This window comes from Piliocolobus tephrosceles, chromosome 5, assembly GCF_002776525.5.
Source record: "Piliocolobus tephrosceles isolate RC106 chromosome 5, ASM277652v3, whole genome shotgun sequence".
Taxonomy (NCBI): Eukaryota; Metazoa; Chordata; class Mammalia; order Primates; family Cercopithecidae; genus Piliocolobus; species Piliocolobus tephrosceles.
Genome location: NC_045438.1, coordinates 132122523 through 132134683, shown reverse-complemented (window position 1 = coordinate 132134683; position 12161 = coordinate 132122523). Strand labels below are relative to the sequence as shown.

General features: G+C 49.2%; 1 pseudogene; it reads right to left on the bottom strand.

Moving 5' to 3' along the window:
• Positions 1–4448: 4448 nt before the first annotated feature.
• Positions 4449–4574, bottom strand: LOC111543207 (annotated as a pseudogene).
• Between the last annotated feature and the right edge of the window lie 7587 nt (positions 4575–12161).

The following is a 12161-nucleotide window of genomic DNA, read 5'->3' as shown; positions in this document are numbered from 1 at the left end:
ACCTATTAGGCTGCACCCGCCCTGGGGTCTGGGTGCCTCAGATATAGATATGGTAACAGCATCCACATTCATTGGAAAACGTAGTGGCCCACCCTGCTCTAAGCATGCCATATGCATGAATACACTGACTATTACCCTTATTTTACAGATGGGGAAGCCGAGGCACAGAGACGTTTAGCAGCTTGCCCAAGGTTATTCTTTAGCTAGTAATTGGCAGAGCCTGAATATGAACCCAGGCAGAGTGGCTCCACGACCTACATTCTTCACTAAGCCCCCTCATTGCCTCAAGACTTGGAAAGGCAGAACTGTACGCAGCTGACCACAGCACGGGGTGGAGAATGCCATTGGGAATGGATGGGAGGGCCTCACAGAAGTGGTAGCTCATTTCATACATTCATTCAATAAGTCTTTTTTATTTTTATTTTTTTGAGATGGAGTCTCTGTTGCCCAGGCTGGAGTGCAGTGCTGTGATAACGGCTCACTGCAACCTCTACCTCCCAGGTTCAAGCGATTCTCCTGCCTCAGCCTCCCTAGTAGCTGGGATTACAGGCACGCACCATCACGCCTGGTTAATTTTTAAATTTTTAGTAGACACAGGGTTTCGCCATGTTGGTCAGGTTGGTCTCAAACTCCTGACCTCAGGTGGTCCGCCCGCCTCAGCCTTGGGTGGCGGGGGGCTGGGGGCATCTTTCACCCCAAGTAGGCAGGTCTGGGACTATAGGCATGAGCCACTGTGCCCGGTTTCATTCAATAAGTCTTTAGACTGGGGTGTGATGGTAAACAAAAGCAGACATTCTACCTGCTCTCAGGAAGCTTCTAGTGGAGACACAGATATTATTCAAATTTTCTTTTTTTTTGAGACGGAGTCTCGCTCTGTCGCCCAGGCTGGAGTGCAGTGGCCGGATCTTGGCTCACTGCAAGCTCTGCCTCCCGGGTTTACGCCATTCTCCTGCCTCAGCCTCCCGAGTAGCTGGGACTACAGGCACCCACCACCTCACCCGGCTATTTTTTTTGTATTTTTTTAGTAGAGATGGGGTTTCACTGTGTTAGCCAGGATGGTCTCGATCTCCTGACCTCGTGATCCACCCGTCTCGGCCTCCGAAAGTGCTGGGATTACAGGCTTGAGCCACCGTGCCCGGCCTATTCAAATTTTCATATCCAAAAAAAGCAAGCTCCAACCAACAGGTTCTTGCTGTGAAAATTGTAATCATGGGGGTTTGTTGTAAACATAGGAATGAGAGAGCCTGCTTCCTGGAGGAAGTAATGATTGCACTGGGACAGAAAAGATGAGTGGGAGTTAATTCAATGGAGAGAAGAAGGAAAAGAAGTCTGGTCAGAGGGCACAGCATGTGCAAAGGCCCTGGGGTGAGGATTGGGGTCATGGTGAGTGTGAGGACTGCTAGTCCTGCTCCTGAACTCCGGCCAGCCCTCCCTGGCATGCAGCCCACCTGTCAAGACTCCCATCACTCCAGTTTGGAGCCCTGTAGCCAGCCCTTCCTGCATCATGCTGGAGGCCAGCCATCGCCTTCTAGTTGGGTCCCAGCCTCCCACAGCTCCAAGGAACAGGGTGGGCTCAGGGGACTCTTGAGGGAGGCCTGAAAAAGCCCCAAAGCTGGGACAATAGGGGCAGTCCTTTGGGATAGAAAGTGGGGTAAGTTCCCAGTGAGTCTTTGGAGAGTAACTGAGTGTACCATATAAATGAAGCCTCAAAGGAGGGGAGCTCTAATAGTCACCCCACCCCACCATGAGGGCTTTGACTAGGAGACCTGCAGTACTGAAGGCACACGAATTAACTCCCACTCCTTGACTGTATGGGAGGGCAATGATGAATGTAGGCCAAGGACAAGGCTGGAGAGGAACATCGCTGTTTGGGGCAGCTTCTCAGCCTGACCCTTTCAGGAGGCCGCTGGGCCTTTGGAGAATGAGGTTCTGAGGAGTCACACCGTATCTTTGTGTGGGATCCAGAGAGCCTTTGGGATCAGTGGACAAGATCCTAGACTCCTACTGGTTCAAAGAGGGGAGAGGCAGAGAGCAGAAGGAAGAAAGGGAACCACCTCTCCATTGGTTCCCTGTGCCTCCTCTCCGCCCTGTTTACAGAAAACAAAGTGCCTTTGGTTGACTCTGGACCGATTCCCCCAAAGCAATTAGAGCAACCACTGTCAATGCTCCAGGAAGAACAGCTTCCCCCTCCCCCATTGCGCCCCCTCCCTCCAGGCAGCAGCTGAAGGCCCAACTGGGGGCCCCATGCTTGTGTCTGTTGGGATCTGCATGCCTGGCCTGTCCCCAAGCCCCTTCCCCCACTCCAGCTAACACTGAAAGGGTGCCCCATAGCTATTCAAGTTTCCATGGGCTCAATCTAATCAAGCATTGAGGACTGTGTCATCCTCATTACTCTCCCTGGGAGCATCTGATTAGGAGGAACATCACTGAATGGGCCCCTCTGATTCCCAATGGGAAATGAGCCCCTCCCTGCCTGACCCCCCATGCCTGAGGTAGGCCTTTCAGCAGAACCACCCGACCAGAGGCTCCGAACAAAGATGATTTGGATTCCCTGAGCCTCCTTTCCAGGGCAAGGGTGAGGGTGTGTGCACAAATCCCTGTTGTGCCCTGTTGGGTTGGGGGGCCTGCAGGATGCCACCACCCATCTGCCATGCTGATTAGGTCCTGGGGCTATTAGAGAGGAGGACCACTAAGGGGCGGGATGACATGACCCAGGGGCCAGGGGCTTAGGCAGGGACTCAGCGCCTAACAGGAGAGGTGACCCCCACTGATTTGTTTGGAGACCCAGCAGCACCACCCACCGCCATCTCTTCCACCAGCCTCATGTACCGCTTGGGTGGCGGGGGGCTGGGGGCATCTTTCACCCCAAGTAGGCAGGTCTGAGAGTGTGTTGGAGCCAGCTCATATAGTCTTGCAAGAGCAGATGGTTAAATATTCAGGAATTAGCAGTGAGCTGGTTGTTAAACACAGCCATAACTAAAATTAAATTAAATTACATGAACAGTGTTTCTCAACCTTTTGTTCATCATTGCCTCCTGAGAAGACTTTCAAGACATTTTTCTCCTCCAATCTCCTACCATCACTCTCCCATAAACATTTAATATCACAGACACTACATATCTGCTGAAGTACTGGATATGTATCTGTGCTTTATACATAAAAAGATTAAGTTTTTTGCTTTTTTTTTTTTTTTTTTTTTGAGACAGAGTCTCACTCTGTTGCCTAGGCTGGAGTGCAGTGGTATGATCATGGCTCACTGCCACCTCCACCTCCCAGGTTCAGGTGATCCTCCCACCTCAACCTCCAAAGTAGCTGAGACTAAGGCGTGTACCACCATACCTGGCTGATTTTTGTATTTGTTTGGTAGAGGCAGGGTTTCATTATGTTGCCCAGGCTGTTCTCAAACTCCTGGATTCCAATGATTTGCCCTCCTCAGACTCCCAAAGTGTTGGGATTACAGGTGTGAGCCACTGCACCCAGCAAGATTTTTTGTTTTGTTTCCCCACCAAGAATCAGTTTTTGCCCCTATTGAGAATGCATGCTATAAACTCAGAATTAAATAAATTATGTTCAAAACAAAGGTAACATATACTCACAGCACAGCACTTCCTAGTTGCTTTGCTGCACTTTACTATTATTGATTCTTTTGGGGTAATGGATATGCCTTTTTTCCTCTGGAGAGCTGGATGTGCAATACTTACCAGCCCACCACTAAGCGGGTCTTTTGGTGAAATAGTAGGCAGCATGAGAGGTGACTGATTTTAGTCAAAGAAAGATGGGTTTGTCTAGCAAAAGCCTCACTCAAAGAAACATGGGAGGACCTGGAGATTTCCAGTGGATGCAGGGAAGAAAGGAAGAGGAGCCGGAAGACAGAAAGGACCCTCTGGTGCTGACTCCATATTGGCGGAAGGGTGTCTCTCGTGGAAAGTTAAAAACAGCGGGAAAAATATACCGTGCCCTCATGCACTAGGAGTGTTTGTAACTAGCAGTTGCTTGTTTCTTCCTCAGGTACACACGTTATACACCTTTAAAGGTCAGGGGCATAAGACTGAGACCCACCGCCCCACTTCCTCCCACGGTCTCATGTCTAGAGGGTCCTATGGATACCCGGAGATCTTCATTCTGAACGGCACGCTAGGCCGGATGGGGAACACGGAGGAATGAATGGCACTGCCCGGCCTTGAGAAGAGGGAGAAGACAAGCCTTCACATGAGATAAACATGCGAGCACTGCATCATTTCCTCCTCTCCAGGCCTCGGTCCCCTGGCCAGGCACCCCAATGACATGGGAGGAGTTCTCAGTGGGCCCTTTCAGCTCCCACCGCCCCAGCCTGGAAAGCTCTCCTCTTCCTTCCATCTGGACAGAGCTATGAGGCCCGGCCTAGGCACTTCCTCCTGCCACTCCTCCAGCTTCATTCATCTCCCGTCCGCATAGCAGGATGGCCTTTTACTTTCTTTGAATTTGTTTTCATTTAGGGAAATCGCAGGAGTCAGCACATCCAGGGTGTGATGGATAAGCCTCGCCCTGGGAAAACCACTTTCGTGATCATAGTATCTCCCCTGCCAGGTAAGTATAGGATGGCCTTTTAAAACTTAGCCCACCTGCTTCAACCACAGCAAGGCGACATGTGAGGGGCAAAGTGTGAACCCAAATGCTGCGACATTCCTCCTCAGCTGGGAGACCACTGGCCATTACCAGCTGATCCCAACACCAGCCTCATTTATTTATTTATTTTTTTGACAGAGTTTCGCTCTGTCACCCAGGCTGCAGTGCAGTGGCATACTCTTGACTCACTGCAACCTCCACCTCCCAGGTCCCAGCAATTCTCCTGCCTCAGCCTCCCAAGTAGCGGGGACTACAGGCATGCACCACCATGCCTGACTAATTTTTGTATATTTAGATCAGGCTGGTCTCGAACTCCTGACCTCAGATGATCTACCCGCCTTGGCCTCCCAAAATGCTAGGATTACAGGCGTGAACCACGGGCCCGGCCCTCCTCATTTTTTTTTTTCTTTTTTTATTTGAGACAGAGTTTTGCTCTTGTTGCCCAGGCTGGAGTGGAGTGGTGCGATCTCAGCTCACCGCAACCTCCACCTCCCGGGTTCAATTGATTCTTGTGCCTCAGCCTCCCGAGTAGCTGGGACTACAGGCCTGCACCACCATGCCCAACTATTTTTTTTTTTTTTGTATTTTTAGGACAGACAGGGTTTCACCATGTTGGCCAGGCTGGTCTCGAACTCCTGGTCTCAGGTGATCCGCCCAAATCAGCCTCCCACAGTATGGAATTACAGGCGTGAGCCACTGTGCCCAGCCTCTCTCTCTTTCTCTCTCTTTCTTTCTTTCCCTTTCTCTTTCTTTCTTTTCCTTTCTTTCCCTTTCTCTTTCTTTCTTTCTCTCTCTCTCTCTTTCTTTCTTTCTTTCTTTCTTTCTTTCTTTCTTTCTTTCTTTCTTTCTTTCTCTTTCTTTCTCTCTCTCTCTTTCTTTTCTTTCTCTCTCTTTTTTTTTTTTTTCGGAATCTCGCTCTGTCGCTAGGCTGGAGTACAGTGGCTAGATCTCGGCTCACTGCAACCTTTTCCTCCTGGGCTCAAGCGATTCTCCTGCCTCAGCCTCCCGAACAGGTGGAACTACAGGTGCCTGCCACCACACCCAGCAAATTTTTGTATTTTTAGTAGAAACGGGGTTTCACCATGTTGGCCAGGATGGTCTTGATCTCTTGACCTGGTGATCCACCCGCCTCGGCCTCCCAAAGTGCTGGAATTACAGGCGTGACCCACTGTGCCTGGCCTTTTTTTTTTTCTTTATTTTCCAAAACCGTTATCTTAGACTCTTCATCTTTAAAATAGGAATAAGGCTGGGTGTGGCGGCTCACACTAGTACTCCCAGCACTTTGGGAGGCCAAGGCAGGCGGACGGACCGCTTGAGGTCGGGAGATTGAGACTATCCTGGCAAACATGGTGAAAACCTATCTCTACTAAAAATACAAAAATTAGCCGGGTGTGGTGGTGGGCGCCTGTAATCCCAGCTACTCGGGAGGCTGAGGCAGGAGAATCGCTTGAACCTGGGAGGCAGATGTTGCAGTGAGCCGAGACCACACCACTGCACTGTAGCCTGGGCAACAAAGCGAAACTCTGTCTCAAAAAAAAAAAAAAAAAAAAAACCCAAAAAGTAGGAATAAGGCCTGCAGCACCCAGGCTAAGGTGAACACACATGAGCTAATGTGCTGCACACATAGTAGGACACTAAACTGTGTCCCCCAAATTCATACGTTGAAGTCTTAACTCCCAGTGCCTTTGAATGTGACTATTTGGAGATAGTGCCTTTAAAGAGGCAATTAAGTAAAATGAGGCCTTCAGGGTGGGTCCTAATCCAATATGGCTGGTGTCCTTCTAAGAAAAGGAAGTGTGAACATGCAAGGAGACCCCAGGGGTACACGTGCACAGAGGGATGGCCGTGAGGAGGCAGTAGGAGGACAGCCGTCTGCAAGCAGGGACAGAAGACTCAGAAGAAACCAACCCTGCTGGCACCTCGATCTTAGACGCCCAGATTCCAGAACTGTTAGAAAATAAATTTCTATTGTTGAAACCACCCAGCCTGTGGTATTTTGCAATGACAGTCCTGGCAAAATAATACAGTCCTTCAGAGGCACCTATTCTTTCTGCCTTTAACTTGCTTTGGCTTTGTTTTATGTGTGGCCTTGTTTCATTTGCTTGTAAATGACTTGAGGGCAACATCCAGGAAGGAGTATTTTTCCTGTGTCCCCACAGGGTGCAGTTCAATGCCAGGCACTAAGTACACAGAATCAGACCTTTGTCCTCACTGCCAGCTTTGCCCTCCTGCTGACAAAGGTTGGGCGGGGGGACCCAAGCTCCTATCTACCAGGGTGCTTTTCAAAATTCAAGTCATGGAAATAATTTAGGGAGCCACTTCAATACTTTTTGGAAATAATGAGACAGAACAGCAGATAATAGAAAATGCCAGGGTGTTTCACGGGCAGTAAAAGTGTTACTTCATGCAACTTTGTTTGATTTTACATATTTATAAATAAACAGAATAATTACAAATTATCCTAAGAGCTATGATCATGTTTGTGTGTCTGGTTACTGCATTGTGGTGTTAAATACATTTCTTTAAAAAAAAAAGACAGGGTCTCACTATGTTGCCCAAGCTGGTCTTGAACTCCTGAGCTCCTGTGATCCTCCTGCCTCAGCCTCCCAAAGTGCTGGAATTACAGGGGAGAGCCACTGCACCTGGCCTAAATGCATTTCTTTTTTTTTTTGAGACGGAGTCTCGCTCTGTCGCCCAGGCTGGAGTGCAGTGGCCGGATCTCAGCTCACTGCAAGCTCCGTCTCCTGGGTTCATGCCATTCTCCTGCCTCAGCCTCCCGAGTGGCTGGGACTACAGGCGCCTGCCACCTCACCCGGCTAGTTTTTTGTATTTTTTAGTAGAGACAGGGTTTCACCGTGTTCGCCAGGATGATCTCGATCTCCTGACCTTGTGATCCGCCCGTCTCGGCCTCCCAAAGTGCTGGGATTACAGGCTTGAGCCACCGCGCCCGGCCTCATAAATGCATTTCTTACTGTGAGTTTCAGCCCCCAAATTTTGAAAACACTGACCTACCAGTGTTTTCCAATTTCCTTTAGAGTGAGTTTGTGTTTAAAAAGCTAGTCAGGGCTGGGTGTGGTGGCTCACACCTGTAATCCCACCACTTTGGGAGGCCCAGGCAGGCAGATCACCAGGTCAGGAGATCGAGACCATCCTGGCCAACATGGTGAAACCCCGTCTCTACTAAAAACACAAAAATTAGCTGGGCGTGGTGATGCATGCCTGTAATCCTAGCTACTCGGGAGGCTGAGGCAGGAAAATCGCTTGAACTAGGGAGTCAGAGGTTGCGGTGAGCTGCAAGAAATTGCGCGACTGCACTCCAGCCTGGCAACAGAGCGAGATTCTGTCTCAAAAAATAAAATACAATAAAATTTGAAAATAAAGCTAGTTATCTCTTGGGGAGGCTTAGGGTCTATGGGAGTGAGGGCTGGGCCTCCAGGGCAACGACTTGAAATGGATCTAAGTCACTCTGTCCAGGCAAAGAGCCATGGAGCCCTGTCCTTGGGTTCTTTCCTCTCTGTGTCCTGGGGCAAGTGACATGACTTCTCTGTGCCTCAATGTCCCTACCTGTAGAAGGGATTTTAAAAATCTCTCGTGGGATGCTGTGAGGATTACCAGGAGCTGAAGTACCTGAAGGCCCTTGCTGATGTCAGAGGTGGTTTGTTACTTCACCATTTCATGCAAGTCTGTCTGCTGTAGGAGAGAAATTGTTTTCTTGTTCTTCCACCTCAGGAGAAAGGAAGACACATGTCCCTCACCCCTTGGAATCCCTGGCTGGGACTAGGCCAGGGGCTCAAGAGTACCCAGAAAAGTATTTCAAAAGCTCAATTCCAAGGTGAGACTCTCCGAAGGATTTAATGCAGGTAAAATCAAGTTCTGGAAAACTTTCAAAGCAGCTTCCAGAGAGGAGTCAAAGTCCTAAGAGACCAGGAGGAGTCATCCACCAGCCTCTGTCCAGGGAATGGGAGATCTGGGCTGGCTGCCACCCCTTCCTACTCTGTTCCCAGGAACACTGACCATGAGCCCTGAGTCACTACTAGAAGCCACCCTGGGCCCATGGGGAGCACAGAGCTGGGCCCACGGGGAGCACAGAACTGGGACAGCTCTCCCTCAAGGTGATCCTTGGGCTTGGTTGCCCAGCAACCCCAGCCTGCAGCAGGCTGCTTTTCCTCACACCATGCCTCCCTTCTCAGGGCTGACAACACTCTGAAACCCATGCTGGCAAACCTGCTTCCAAGCAGGGAACTTGGACTTAAGTGGAGTATCAGGAATTCCTGGAGGATTTACAATCCAGAAACTGGGACAGGTGTAGGTAGATGACTCCCACCCACAACCCCAGCTCTGAACCTGCCTCCAGCTCTGGCACAGTTCTCTTCTCTTTGGCTTCCCAGAGCCACATCTAGATCACCATCCCCACCCCCACCCCCTCATTCAGAGCAGAGAGCACTGGGTACAGATACATTTCTTTAATAAAAAAATAGAGACAGGGTCTCTCTATGTTGCCCAAGCTGGTCTTGAACTCCTGTTTCCAGATCTTGCTCGGCCTCTTACCCTCTGTGTGACCTCAGGCAGCCCACTTCACCTCTCTGGGACTGAATTTCCTTATCTGTAAAACGGGGGTGGATTTGATTGGTTTTTTATTATTATTTTTTTTTGTAAGCGTTATGTATTTTACCATTCTATCTAAAATTCTAGGACATGAACCAGAGGAGCTGAAACTATTCTGGTTTCCTTCCCCAAATAGAGAAATGGGTACCTGCATTCCTGGGGATGCAGCTGGAGTTTCCAAACCGTCAGATCAATTTCCGAAGCTTGGGATCTGGTTGGTAGGGCAGGGGATGGGCATCCTTTCCACAGCTCACACCAGGACGGTGCGGACTCTGGACTGCAAAGGGTGTGCCCTAGTTTGCAGCGGGCAGGGAGAATGGTTGTTTCCCATACAGCAGCTGCATTCCACCCTGGAGTGGGGAAACGGGGAACTTCTCTTGGGCAGCTCTCACTAGTATCCTCCCTTCTTCACCTCTGTCTCAACTCAGAGGTCCTCTGGCTTATTTGGTGGACATGCCCATTGTCCAGGGTTAATCAGAGGACCTCCCAAACTCCACTCACTCAGATCTGCCTCCAGATCATTCCTGAGCTTCACACCTCCTCACCAATCAAACTGATTTTTAATTCATTAATTTCTAATTTTTGGGGGGATGGAGTCTCGCTCTGTCGTCCAGGCTGGAGTGCAATGGCGTGATCTCGGCTTACTGCAACCTCTGCCTTCTGGGTTCGAGCAGTTCTCTTGCCTCAGTCTCCTGACTAGCTGGGATTATAGGCACCAGCCATCATGCCCAGCTGATTTTTGATTTTGTAGAGACAGGGTTTCACCACGTTGGTCAGGCTGGTCTTGAAATCCTAATTCGCCTACCTTGGCCTCCTAAAGAGTTGGAATTACAGGTGTGAGCCACCGCGCCTGGTCTCAAACTGACCTTTGTGAGTCAGGAAGCCAGCAGACATTTAGCTCCTCTGACTCAGAATTTAATATGATGAAATTCATCCTCAAGAAAAGTCGCTCACACCTATAATCCCAACACTGTGGGAGGCCGAGTTTGGAGGATCACTTGAGCCTAGGAGTTTGAGATCAACCTGGCCAACATGATGAAATCCCATCTCTACAGAAAATACAAAAATTAGCTGGGCATGGTGGTATGTGCCTGTAGTCCCAGCTACTGAGGAAGCTAAGATGGGAGGATTGCTTGAGCCCGGGAGGTCAGGGCTGCAGTGAGCTGTGATTGCGTCACTGCACTCCAGCCTGGACGACAGAACGAGATTCTCGGTGGATGCTCCAATCTGCTGCCTTTCCCTCTTTCCTCCACACCAGACATTCAGTGATTTAACCTTTCACCCATTCCGTGTGTACTGGGCACCTGATCCATGCCCTGCTCTGCTGGGTGATGGGATAAGGAGGTCAATTCCTCCGTGCGTGTTTAGGGCCTGATGGACAGTAGTAGGAACTCTTCTTACACATCCCTTCCTTCTCGCCTTTCCTACCCCCAGCTTCCAGACTCACTTCCAAGGACAGCACCTGTGTCTTGTGCATCTTTGTTTCTCAGCACCCAGCAAGTGTCTGTCACCTAAGAGGCCTTTGACATACTGCAGATTACATTTGAGTGGACAAACAGAGGAGGTGGTTTATGCCCGAAGCTAAGTCCTAACTTTGTTATTTATGGACAACAAAAGATGGAGAGAGTACTTAAGGCTAGATGCTGGGTTAAAGAGTATGTGCTGCTATCCGACAGAGGACGATTTGGCCATGTCTATCAAAATTATAAATGCATGCACTTTCCGACTCAGCAGTTCCACTTTTATTTTATTTATTTGACAGATGGATGCTCACACGTGTGAACTGATATATATGCCATGGTAGTCACTGTAGTATTGTTTGCATCAGATTGGAAATAACGTAGCCTGAGCAACATAAACCCTGTCTCCACAAAAAAAATTTAAAACTTAGCTGAGTATAGTGGTGTACACCTGCAGTCCTAGCCACTCAGGAGGCTGAGGTGAGAGGATTGTTTGAACCCAGGAGTTGGAGGCTGCAGTGCGTGATGATCGTGCCACTGTACTTGAGCCTGGGTGACAGAGTGAGACCCTGTTTCTTTTAAAAAAAAATTGGAAGTACCTTAAATGTTCATCTATGGGGCCTACTTTAATAAATCATGGTACACCTATCTATATAGAACAGACCCCAATACTATTGTAAAAAAATAAGAAAGCTGTCTTGAATGTAAATAGGAAGACATTCAAGATACACTTTTGAGTTTAAGAGTTTAAAAGGAAGGTAAAGCCGGGCACAATGGCCTTCACCTGTAGTCCCAGCTACCTGAAAGGCTGAGGTGGGAAGATTGCTTGAGCCCAGGAGTTTGAAATTATCCTGGGCAACATAGTGAGACCCCCGCCAGCTCAAACTAATTTTAAAAAGGCCTTCACCTGTAGTCCCAGCTACCTGAAAGGCTGAGGTGGGAAGATTGCTTGAGCCCAGGAGTTTGAAATTATCCTGGGCAACATAGTGAGACCCCCAGCTCAAACTAATTTTAAAAAGGAGAAGGTGAGGACAGTGTATATAACTCATTACTCTTTGTGTAAAAAATGGGGAGATGGGCTGGGCGTGCTGGCTCATACCTGTAATCCCAGCACTTTGGGAGGCCAAGGCGGGCAGATCACAGGTTAGGATTTTGAGACCAGCCTGGCCAGCATGGTGAAACCCCGTCTCTACTAAAAATACAAAAATTAGCCGGGCGTGGTGGCGTGCACCTGTAGTCCCAGCTACTCGGGAGGCTGAGGCAAGAGAATCGCTTGAACCTAGGAGGCAGAGGTTGCAGTGAGCCGAGATCATGCCACTGCCCTCCAACCTGGGTGACAGAGCAAGACTCTGTCACAAAAAAAAAAGGAGTGGGGAGATGAGGAAGGAATACACTTAAATACACCTGCATTTGTTTAGATAAAGCATAGAAGGAAGAAGGATCTTTCATGGAGGACATAGAAGAAACAGGTAACAGTGGGCACTTTAGGGA